The sequence below is a fragment of the Eucyclogobius newberryi genome, unplaced genomic scaffold (assembly GCF_026437365.1).
Source record: "Eucyclogobius newberryi isolate DKJ021-1_F unplaced genomic scaffold, fEucNew1.0.hap1 SCAF_184, whole genome shotgun sequence".
Taxonomy (NCBI): domain Eukaryota; kingdom Metazoa; phylum Chordata; class Actinopteri; order Gobiiformes; family Gobiidae; genus Eucyclogobius; species Eucyclogobius newberryi.
In genome coordinates this window covers 1-12,500 of record NW_027315817.1, presented here as the reverse complement: position 1 = coordinate 12,500, position 12,500 = coordinate 1, and the positions used below count along the sequence as shown (strand labels likewise).

The window sequence follows — 12,500 nt, the reverse complement described above, 5'->3', positions numbered from 1 at the left end:
GTCTGGACCAGGTCTGGACCAGGTCTGGACCACAGCCTAATCTGGACCAGGTCTGGTCCACAGCTAGGTCTGGTCTGGACCTGAGACTTGAGCCGGGTCTGGACTACAGCCTGGTTTGGGTCTGGAGGATTCTTCTGCATGTTTTGTTTGGAGGAGTTGAACCCAGGACCTTGTGGCTGTGAGGCGTCGCTGCTTAACTGCATGAAGCTCGTTAGCCTCATGTACTTTGCCTCAAGGCCTGATGGGAAATGTGTTTACATCTGTGATGCTCCAGGACAGGAGCTACACCTAATGACATCACAAAGTGGAACAGTGTTGTGAGCTCTGCAGAGGGAGAGAGACTAAAGCTCCACTCTGGAACATTAATCCCTCTAGAACAGGGTTAAAGCTCCACTCTGGAACATTTATCCCTCTAGAACCGGGTTAAAGCTCCACTCTGGAACATTAATCCCTCCAGAACAGGGTTAAAGCTCTACTCTGGAACATTAATCCGTCCAGAACAGGGTTAAAGCTCCACTCTGGAACATTTATCCCTCCAGAACAGGGTTAAAGCTCCATTCTGGAATATTTATCCCTCCAGAACAGGGTTAAAGCTCCACTCTGGAACATTAATCCCTCTAGAACAGGGTTAAAGCTCCACTCTGGAACATTAATCCCTCTAGAACAGGGTTAAAGCTCCACTCTGGAACATTAATCCCTCCAGAACAGGGTTAAAGCTCCACTCTGGAACATTAATCCCTCTAGAACAGGGTTAAAGCTCCACTCTGGAATATTTATCCCTCCAGAACAGGGTTAAAGCTCCACTCTGGAACATTAATCCCTCCAGAACAGGGTTAAAGCTCTACTCTGGAACATTAATCCCTCCAGAACAGGGTTAAAGCTCTACTCTGGAACATTAATCCCTCCAGAACAGGGTTAAAGCTCCACTCTGGAACATTAATCCCTCTAGAACAGGGTTAAAGCTCCACTCTGGAATATTTATCCCTCCAGAACAGGGTTAAAGCTCCACTCTGGAACATTAATCCCTCCAGAACAGGGTTAAAGCTCTACTCTGGAACATTAATCCCTCCAGAACAGGGTTAAAGCTCCACTCTGGAACATTTATCCCTCCAGAACAGGGTTAAAGCTCCATTCTGGAATATTTATCCCTCCAGAACAGGGTTAAAGCTCCACTCTGGAACATTAATCCCTCTAGAACAGGGTTAAAGCTCCACTCTGGAACATTAATCCCTCTAGAACAGGGTTAAAGCTCCACTCTGGAACATTAATCCCTCCAGAACAGGGTTAAAGCTCCACTCTGGAACATTAATCCCTCTAGAACAGGGTTAAAGCTCCACTCTGGAATATTTATCCCTCCAGAACAGGGTTAAAGCTCCACTCTGGGACATTTATCCCTCTAGAACAGGGTTAAAGCTCCACTCTGGAACATTAATCCCTCCAGAACAGGGTTAAAGCTCCACTCTGGAACATTAATCCCTCTAGAACAGGGTTAAAGCTCCACTCTGGAATATTTATCCCTCCAGAACAGGGTTAAAGCTCCATTCTGGAATATTTATCCCTCCAGAACAGGGTTAAAGCTCCACTCTGGAACATTTATCCCTCCAGAACAGGGTTAAAGCTCCACTCTGGAACATTTATCCCTCTAGAACAGGGTTAAAGCTCCACTATGGAACATTAATCCCTCTAGAACAGGGTTAAAGCTCCACTCTGGAACATTTATCTCTCTAGAACAGGGTTAAAGCTCTACTCTGGAATATTTATCTCTCTAGAACAGGGTTAAAGCTCCACTCTGGAACATTTATCCCTCTAGAACAGGGTTACAGCTCCACTCTGGAATATTTATCCCTCTAGAACAGGGTTAAAGCTCCACTATGGAACATTAATCCCTCTAGAACAGGGTTAAAGCTCCACTCTGGAACATTTATCCCTCTAGAACAGGGTTAAAGCTCCACTCTGGGACATTTATCCCTCCAGAACAGGGTTAAAGCTCCACTCTGGAACATTAATCCCTCTAGAACAGGGTTAAAGCTCCACCCTGGAACATTAATCCCTCTAGAACAGGGTTAAAGCTCCACTCTGGAACATTAATCCCTCCAGAACAGGGTTAAAGCTCCACTCTGGAACATTAATCCCTCTAGAACAGGGTTAAAGCTCCACTCTGGAATATTTATCCCTCTAGAACAGGGTTAAAGCTCCACTCTGGGACATTTATCCCTCTAGAACAGGGTTAAAGCTCCACTCTGGAACATTAATCCCTCTAGAACAGGGTTAAAGCTCCACTCTGGGACATTTATCCCTCTAGAACAGGGTTAAAGCTCCACTCTGGAACATTAATCCCTCTAGAACAGGGTTAAAGCTCCACTCTGGAACATTAATCCCTCCAGAACAGGGTTAAAGCTCCACTCTGGAACATTAATCCCTCTAGAACAGGGTTAAAGCTCCACTCTGGAATATTTATCCCTCTAGAACAGGGTTAAAGCTCCACTCTGGGACATTTATCCCTCTAGAACAGGGTTAAAGCTCCACTCTGGAACATTAATCCCTCTAGAACAGGGTTAAAGCTCCACTCTGGGACATTTATCCCTCTAGAACAGGGTTAAAGCTCCACTCTGGAACATTAATCCCTCTAGAACAGGGTTAAAGCTCCACTCTGGGACATTTATCCCTCTAGAACAGGGTTACAGCTCCACTCTGGGACATTTATCCCTCCAGAACAGGGTTAAAGCTCCACTCTGGAACTTTAATCCCTCTAGAACAGGGTTAAAGCTCCACTCTGGGACATTTATCCCTCCAGAACAGGGTTAAAGCTCCACTCTGGAACATTTATCCCTCTAGAACAGGGTTAAAGCTCCACTCTGGGACATTTATCCCTCTAGAACAGGGTTAAAGCTCCACTCTGGAACATTAATCCCTCCAGAACAGGGTTAAAGCTCCACTCTGGAATATTTATCCCTCCAGAACAGGGTTAAAGCTCCATTCTGGAATATTTATCCCTCCAGAACAGGGTTAAAGCTCCACTCTGGAACATTTATCCCTCCAGAACAGGGTTAAAGCTCCACTCTGGAACATTTATCCCTCTAGAACAGGGTTAAAGCTCCACTATGGAACATTAATCCCTCTAGAACAGGGTTAAAGCTCCACTCTGGAACATTTATCTCTCTAGAACAGGGTTAAAGCTCTACTCTGGAATATTTATCTCTCTAGAACAGGGTTAAAGCTCCACTCTGGAACATTTATCCCTCTAGAACAGGGTTACAGCTCCACTCTGGAATATTTATCCCTCTAGAACAGGGTTAAAGCTCCACTATGGAACATTAATCCCTCTAGAACAGGGTTAAAGCTCCACTCTGGAACATTTATCCCTCTAGAACAGGGTTAAAGCTCCACTCTGGGACATTTATCCCTCCAGAACAGGGTTAAAGCTCCACTCTGGAACATTAATCCCTCTAGAACAGGGTTAAAGCTCCACTCTGGAACATTAATCCCTCTAGAACAGGGTTAAAGCTCCACTCTGGAACATTAATCCCTCCAGAACAGGGTTAAAGCTCCACTCTGGAACATTAATCCCTCTAGAACAGGGTTAAAGCTCCACTCTGGAATATTTATCCCTCTAGAACAGGGTTAAAGCTCCACTCTGGGACATTTATCCCTCTAGAACAGGGTTAAAGCTCCACTCTGGAACATTAATCCCTCTAGAACAGGGTTAAAGCTCCACTCTGGGACATTTATCCCTCTAGAACAGGGTTAAAGCTCCACTCTGGAACATTAATCCCTCTAGAACAGGGTTAAAGCTCCACTCTGGAACATTAATCCCTCCAGAACAGGGTTAAAGCTCCACTCTGGAACATTAATCCCTCTAGAACAGGGTTAAAGCTCCACTCTGGAATATTTATCCCTCTAGAACAGGGTTAAAGCTCCACTCTGGGACATTTATCCCTCTAGAACAGGGTTAAAGCTCCACTCTGGAACATTAATCCCTCTAGAACAGGGTTAAAGCTCCACTCTGGGACATTTATCCCTCTAGAACAGGGTTAAAGCTCCACTCTGGAACATTAATCCCTCTAGAACAGGGTTAAAGCTCCACTCTGGGACATTTATCCCTCTAGAACAGGGTTACAGCTCCACTCTGGGACATTTATCCCTCCAGAACAGGGTTAAAGCTCCACTCTGGAACTTTAATCCCTCTAGAACAGGGTTAAAGCTCCACTCTGGGACATTTATCCCTCCAGAACAGGGTTAAAGCTCCACTCTGGAACATTTATCCCTCTAGAACAGGGTTAAAGCTCCACTCTGGGACATTTATCCCTCTAGAACAGGGTTAAAGCTCCACTCTGGAACATTAATCCCTCCAGAACAGGGTTAAAGCTCCACTCTGGAATATTTATCCCTCCAGAACAGGGTTAAAGCTCCATTCTGGAATATTTATCCCTCCAGAACAGGGTTAAAGCTCCACTCTGGAACATTTATCCCTCCAGAACAGGGTTAAAGCTCCACTCTGGAACATTTATCCCTCTAGAACAGGGTTAAAGCTCCACTATGGAACATTAATCCCTCTAGAACAGGGTTAAAGCTCCACTCTGGAACATTTATCTCTCTAGAACAGGGTTAAAGCTCTACTCTGGAATATTTATCTCTCTAGAACAGGGTTAAAGCTCCACTCTGGAACATTTATCCCTCTAGAACAGGGTTACAGCTCCACTCTGGAATATTTATCCCTCTAGAACAGGGTTAAAGCTCCACTATGGAACATTAATCCCTCTAGAACAGGGTTAAAGCTCCACTCTGGAACATTTATCCCTCTAGAACAGGGTTAAAGCTCCACTCTGGGACATTTATCCCTCCAGAACAGGGTTAAAGCTCCACTCTGGAACATTAATCCCTCTAGAACAGGGTTAAAGCTCCACTCTGGAACATTAATCCCTCTAGAACAGGGTTAAAGCTCCACTCTGGAACATTAATCCCTCCAGAACAGGGTTAAAGCTCCACTCTGGAACATTAATCCCTCTAGAACAGGGTTAAAGCTCCACTCTGGAATATTTATCCCTCTAGAACAGGGTTAAAGCTCCACTCTGGGACATTTATCCCTCTAGAACAGGGTTAAAGCTCCACTCTGGAACATTAATCCCTCTAGAACAGGGTTAAAGCTCCACTCTGGGACATTTATCCCTCTAGAACAGGGTTAAAGCTCCACTCTGGAACATTAATCCCTCTAGAACAGGGTTAAAGCTCCACTCTGGAACATTAATCCCTCCAGAACAGGGTTAAAGCTCCACTCTGGAACATTAATCCCTCTAGAACAGGGTTAAAGCTCCACTCTGGAATATTTATCCCTCTAGAACAGGGTTAAAGCTCCACTCTGGGACATTTATCCCTCTAGAACAGGGTTAAAGCTCCACTCTGGAACATTAATCCCTCTAGAACAGGGTTAAAGCTCCACTCTGGGACATTTATCCCTCTAGAACAGGGTTAAAGCTCCACTCTGGAACATTAATCCCTCTAGAACAGGGTTAAAGCTCCACTCTGGGACATTTATCCCTCTAGAACAGGGTTACAGCTCCACTCTGGGACATTTATCCCTCCAGAACAGGGTTAAAGCTCCACTCTGGAACTTTAATCCCTCTAGAACAGGGTTAAAGCTCCACTCTGGGACATTTATCCCTCCAGAACAGGGTTAAAGCTCCACTCTGGAACATTTATCCCTCTAGAACAGGGTTAAAGCTCCACTCTGGGACATTTATCCCTCTAGAACAGGGTTAAAGCTCCACTCTGGAACATTAATCCCTCCAGAACAGGGTTAAAGCTCCACTCTGGAATATTTATCCCTCCAGAACAGGGTTAAAGCTCCACTCTGGAACATTTATCCCTCTAGAACAGGGTTAAAGCTCCACTATGGAACATTAATCCCTCTAGAACAGGGTTAAAGCTCCACTCTGGAACATTTATCTCTCTAGAACAGGGTTAAAGCTCTACTCTGGAATATTTATCTCTCTAGAACAGGGTTAAAGCTCCACTCTGGAACATTTATCCCTCTAGAACAGGGTTACAGCTCCACTCTGGAATATTTATCCCTCTAGAACAGGGTTAAAGCTCCACTATGGAACATTAATCCCTCTAGAACAGGGTTAAAGCTCCACTCTGGAACATTTATCCCTCTAGAACAGGGTTAAAGCTCCACTCTGGGACATTTATCCCTCCAGAACAGGGTTAAAGCTCCACTCTGGAACATTAATCCCTCTAGAACAGGGTTAAAGCTCCACTCTGGAACATTAATCCCTCTAGAACAGGGTTAAAGCTCCACTCTGGAACATTAATCCCTCCAGAACAGGGTTAAAGCTCCACTCTGGAACATTAATCCCTCTAGAACAGGGTTAAAGCTCCACTCTGGAATATTTATCCCTCTAGAACAGGGTTAAAGCTCCACTCTGGGACATTTATCCCTCTAGAACAGGGTTAAAGCTCCACTCTGGAACATTAATCCCTCTAGAACAGGGTTAAAGCTCCACTCTGGGACATTTATCCCTCTAGAACAGGGTTAAAGCTCCACTCTGGAACATTAATCCCTCTAGAACAGGGTTAAAGCTCCACTCTGGAACATTAATCCCTCCAGAACAGGGTTAAAGCTCCACTCTGGAACATTAATCCCTCTAGAACAGGGTTAAAGCTCCACTCTGGAATATTTATCCCTCTAGAACAGGGTTAAAGCTCCACTCTGGGACATTTATCCCTCTAGAACAGGGTTAAAGCTCCACTCTGGAACATTAATCCCTCTAGAACAGGGTTAAAGCTCCACTCTGGGACATTTATCCCTCTAGAACAGGGTTAAAGCTCCACTCTGGAACATTAATCCCTCTAGAACAGGGTTAAAGCTCCACTCTGGGACATTTATCCCTCTAGAACAGGGTTACAGCTCCACTCTGGGACATTTATCCCTCCAGAACAGGGTTAAAGCTCCACTCTGGAACTTTAATCCCTCTAGAACAGGGTTAAAGCTCCACTCTGGGACATTTATCCCTCCAGAACAGGGTTAAAGCTCCACTCTGGAACATTTATCCCTCTAGAACAGGGTTAAAGCTCCACTCTGGGACATTTATCCCTCTAGAACAGGGTTAAAGCTCCACTCTGGAACATTAATCCCTCCAGAACAGGGTTAAAGCTCCACTCTGGAATATTTATCCCTCCAGAACAGGGTTAAAGCTCCATTCTGGAATATTTATCCCTCCAGAACAGGGTTAAAGCTCCACTCTGGAACATTTATCCCTCCAGAACAGGGTTAAAGCTCCACTCTGGAACATTTATCCCTCTAGAACAGGGTTAAAGCTCCACTATGGAACATTAATCCCTCTAGAACAGGGTTAAAGCTCCACTCTGGAACATTTATCTCTCTAGAACAGGGTTAAAGCTCTACTCTGGAATATTTATCTCTCTAGAACAGGGTTAAAGCTCCACTCTGGAACATTTATCCCTCTAGAACAGGGTTACAGCTCCACTCTGGAATATTTATCCCTCTAGAACAGGGTTAAAGCTCCACTATGGAACATTAATCCCTCTAGAACAGGGTTAAAGCTCCACTCTGGAACATTTATCCCTCTAGAACAGGGTTAAAGCTCCACTCTGGGACATTTATCCCTCCAGAACAGGGTTAAAGCTCCACTCTGGAACATTAATCCCTCTAGAACAGGGTTAAAGCTCCACTCTGGAACATTAATCCCTCTAGAACAGGGTTAAAGCTCCACTCTGGAACATTAATCCCTCCAGAACAGGGTTAAAGCTCCACTCTGGAACATTAATCCCTCTAGAACAGGGTTAAAGCTCCACTCTGGAATATTTATCCCTCTAGAACAGGGTTAAAGCTCCACTCTGGGACATTTATCCCTCTAGAACAGGGTTAAAGCTCCACTCTGGAACATTAATCCCTCTAGAACAGGGTTAAAGCTCCACTCTGGGACATTTATCCCTCTAGAACAGGGTTAAAGCTCCACTCTGGAACATTAATCCCTCTAGAACAGGGTTAAAGCTCCACTCTGGAACATTAATCCCTCCAGAACAGGGTTAAAGCTCCACTCTGGAACATTAATCCCTCTAGAACAGGGTTAAAGCTCCACTCTGGAATATTTATCCCTCTAGAACAGGGTTAAAGCTCCACTCTGGGACATTTATCCCTCTAGAACAGGGTTAAAGCTCCACTCTGGAACATTAATCCCTCTAGAACAGGGTTAAAGCTCCACTCTGGGACATTTATCCCTCTAGAACAGGGTTAAAGCTCCACTCTGGAACATTAATCCCTCTAGAACAGGGTTAAAGCTCCACTCTGGGACATTTATCCCTCTAGAACAGGGTTACAGCTCCACTCTGGGACATTTATCCCTCCAGAACAGGGTTAAAGCTCCACTCTGGAACTTTAATCCCTCTAGAACAGGGTTAAAGCTCCACTCTGGGACATTTATCCCTCCAGAACAGGGTTAAAGCTCCACTCTGGAACATTTATCCCTCTAGAACAGGGTTAAAGCTCCACTCTGGGACATTTATCCCTCTAGAACAGGGTTAAAGCTCCACTCTGGAACATTAATCCCTCCAGAACAGGGTTAAAGCTCCACTCTGGAACATTTCCACATAAGACAAGTTGTACTTTGGCAGCTAAACAATCAAAGCTGACATAGTTTCTGTTGCAAACAGGCTATTTCACAAGCTAATGCTAATGCTAACGTTGTTAACATGATTATCACGGCTCTGGAGGGACGCCCCCCACAATAGCCTTGTTCCAGGTGGGGACTCCCCAGGTCCAGACAGGATGGAAAGCATATCTTTACAACAGTTGGCCCTCATGGTCTCATTGAGAGCTGAGGTGTGGCCGGAGAATGGCGCCCAGCTCGACAGAGGTGAGCCTGAAGGTGGAAGGAGGCGGAGCTTGGGAGGTCAGGCGCTGAAACAATCCCAGCCTCGTGGGAGTCCCAGGTGAGGAGGGGGACAACAGTGAGGCGCTCCTCTGGAAGAGCCTAGAACAAGAGCGCCTCACAGGGGCCAAACAGGGCAAGGAACTGATCATGAGAGGGGGCGTGTCATGAAGACCTCCAGCACAAAGAGGGGGCGTGTCATGAAGACCTCCAGCACAAAGAGGGGGCGTGTCATGAAGACCTCCAGCACAAAGAGGGGGCGTGTCATGAAGACCTCCAGCACAAAGAGGGGGCGTGTCATGAAGACCTCCAGCACAAAGAGGGGGCGTGTCATGAAGACCTCCAGCACAAAGAGGGGGCGTGTCATGAAGACCTCCAGCACAAAGAGGGGGCGTGTCATGAAGACCTCCAGCACAAAGAGGGGGCGTGTCATGAAGACCTCCAGCACAAAGAGGGGGCGTGTCATGAAGACCTCCAGCACAAAGAGGGGGCGTGTCATGAAGACCTCCAGCACAACACGAGGAGACAAGTGAGGAGACCTCGTCCTGCACTTGAGGTCCTTTGGTCGCGCTCGTGACTTTATTTTGAAAGAACTGGACCTGGACTAAACCAGGACTAAACCTGGACTAAACCTGGACTAAACCAGGACTAAACCAGGACTAAACCAGGACTAAACCAGGTCTAAACCAGGTCTAAACCAGGTCTAAACCAGGACTAAACCAGGTCTAAACCAGGACTAGACCTGGACTAAACCAGGACTAAACCAGGACTAAACCAGGTCTAAACCAGGTCTAAACCAGGACTAGACCAGGACTAGACCTGGTTCTGGACCTGGTTCATGACTGAGATGACGACCTCAAATGTTAAAGTCGGGATCCATCTGGATCCAATCCACGCAATCAAATACAGATTCAGGACTAAACCAGATCTAAACCAGATCTAAACCAGGTCTAAACCAGGTCTAAACCAGGTCTAAACCAGGACTAAACCAGGACTAAACCAGGTCTAAACCATGTCTAAACCAGGTCTAAACCAGGACTAAACCAGGACTAAACCAGGTCTAAACCAGGACTAAACCAGGTCTAAACCAGGACTAAACCAGGTCTAAACCAGGTCTAAACCAGGTCTAAACCAGGACTAAACCAGATCTAAACCAGATCTAAACCAGGTCTAAACCAGGACTAAACCAGGACTAAACCAGGACTAAACCAGGTCTAAACCAGGTCTAAACCAGGTCTAAACCAGGACTAAACCAGGACTAAACCAGGTCTAAACCAGGTCTAAACCAGGTCTAAACCAGGACTAAACCAGGACTAAACCAGGTCTAAACCAGGACTAAACCAGGTCTAAACCAGGTCTAACAGGTCTAAACCAGGTCTAAACCAGGGACTAAACCAGATCTAAACCGATCTAAACCAGGTCTAAACCAGGACTAAACCAGGACTAAACCAGGACTAAACCAGGTCTAAACCAGGTCTAAACCAGGACTAAACCAGGTCTAAACCAGGACTAGACCTGGACTAAACCAGGACTAAACCAGGACTAAACCAGGTCTAAACCAGGTCTAAACCAGGACTAGACCAGGACTAGACCTGGTTCTGGACCTGGTTCATGACTGAGATGACGACCTCAAATGTAAAGTCGGGATCCATCTGGATCCAATCCACGCAATCAATACAGATTCAGGACTAAACCAGATCTAAACCAGATCTAAACCAGGTCTAAACCAGGTCTAAACCAGGTCTAAACCAGGACTAAACCAGGACTAAACCAGGTCTAAACCATGTCTAAACCAGGTCTAAACCAGGACTAAACCAGGACTAAACCAGGTCTAAACCAGGACTATAACCAGGTCTAAACCAGTCTAAACCAGGTCTAAACCAGGTCTAAACCAGGTCTAAACCAGGACTAAACCAGATCTAAACCAGATCTAAACCAGGTCTAAACCAGGACTAAACCAGGACTAAACCAGGACTAAACCAGGTCTAAACCAGGGTCTAAACCAGGTCTAAACCAGGACTAAACCAGGACTAAACCAGGTCTAAACCAGGTCTAAACCAGGACTAAACCAGGACTAAACCAGGTCTAAACCAGGACTAAACCAGGTCTAAACCAGGTCTAAACCAGGTCTAAACCAGGACTAAACCAGATCTAAACCAGATCTAAACCAGGTCTAAACCAGGACTAAACCAGGACTAAACCAGGACTAAACCAGGTCTAAACCAGGACTAAACCAGATCTAAACCAGATCTAAACCAGGTCTAAACCAGGTCTAAACCAGGACTAAACCAGACTAAACCAGGTCTAACCAGGACTAAACCAGGACTAAACCAGATCTAAACCAGATCTAAACCAGGTCTAAACCAGGACTAAACCAGGACTAAACCAGGACTAAACCAGGACTAAACCAGGTCTAAACCAGGTCTAAACCAGGACTAAACCAGGTCTAAACCAGGACTAGACCTGACTAAACCAGGACTAAACCAGGACTAAACCAGGTCTAAACCAGGTCTAAACCAGGACTAAACCAGGACTAAACCAGGTCTAAACCAGGACTAAACCAGGTCTAAACCAGGTCTAAACCAGGTCTAAACAGGTCTAAACCAGGACTAAACCAGATCTAACCAGATCTAAACCAGGTCTAAACCAGGACTAAACCAGGACTAAACCAGGACTAAACCAGGTCTAAACCAGGACTAAACCAGATCTAAACCAGATCTAAACAGGTCTAAACCAGGTCTAAACCAGGTCTAAACCAGGTCTAAACCAGGTCTAAACCAGGTCTAAACCAGGACTAAACCAGGTCTAAACCAGGTCTAAACAGGTCTAAACCAGGTCTAAACCAGGACTAAACCAGGTCTAAACCAGGACTAAACCAGGTCTAAACCAGGACTAAACCAGGTCTAAACCAGGTCTAAAACAAAAACCGGTCTAAACCAGGACTAAACCAGGTCTAAACCAGGACTAAAACCAGGTCTAAACCCAGGACTAAACCAGGACTAAACCAGGTCTAAACCAGGACTAAACCAGGACTAAACCAGGACTAAACCAGGTCTAAACAAGTCTAAACCAGACCTAAACCAGGACTAAACCAGGACTAAACAGGTCTAAACCAGGACTAAACCAGGTCTAAACCAGGACTAAACCAGGTCTAAAACCAGGACTAAACCAGGAACTAAACCAGGTCTAAACCAGGTCTAACAGTAACCAGGTCTAAACCAGGACTAAACCAGGTCTAAACCAGGTCTAAACCAGGTCTAAACCAGGACTAAACCAGGACTAAACCAGGTCTAAACCAGGTCTAAACCAGGTCTAACCATGTCTAAACCAGGACTAAACCAGGTCTAAACCAGGTCTAAACCAGGTCTAAACCCAAACCAGGACTAAACCAGGACTAAACAGGACATAAACCAGGACTAACCAGACTACAGGACTAACCACTAAACCAGACTAACCAGGTCTACCAACTAAACCAGACTACACTAAACCAGGTCTAAACCAGGTCTAAACAACTAAACTTCAACACAATCTTCAGGAGAAAATGAGAGTTAAAAGAGTTTGACTCACAGCTTCAGCTCAGTCACAGGTCCAAGTACGGTCTGAAGCCAG

At 45.5% G+C, this 12,500-nt stretch overlaps 1 protein-coding gene across 1 annotated transcript in view; it reads right to left on the bottom strand.

Moving 5' to 3' along the window:
• Nucleotides 1-12,475, bottom strand: part of col6a4a (collagen, type VI, alpha 4a) — a 147,303-nt gene extending 134,828 nt beyond the window's left edge. The window contains exon 1 of the mRNA XM_072451392.1: nucleotides 12,459-12,475. The gene's annotated coding sequence lies outside the window, so the exon portion shown is untranslated. The remainder of the gene's footprint in view (nucleotides 1-12,458) is intronic.
• Nucleotides 12,476-12,500: the final 25 nt, after the last annotated feature.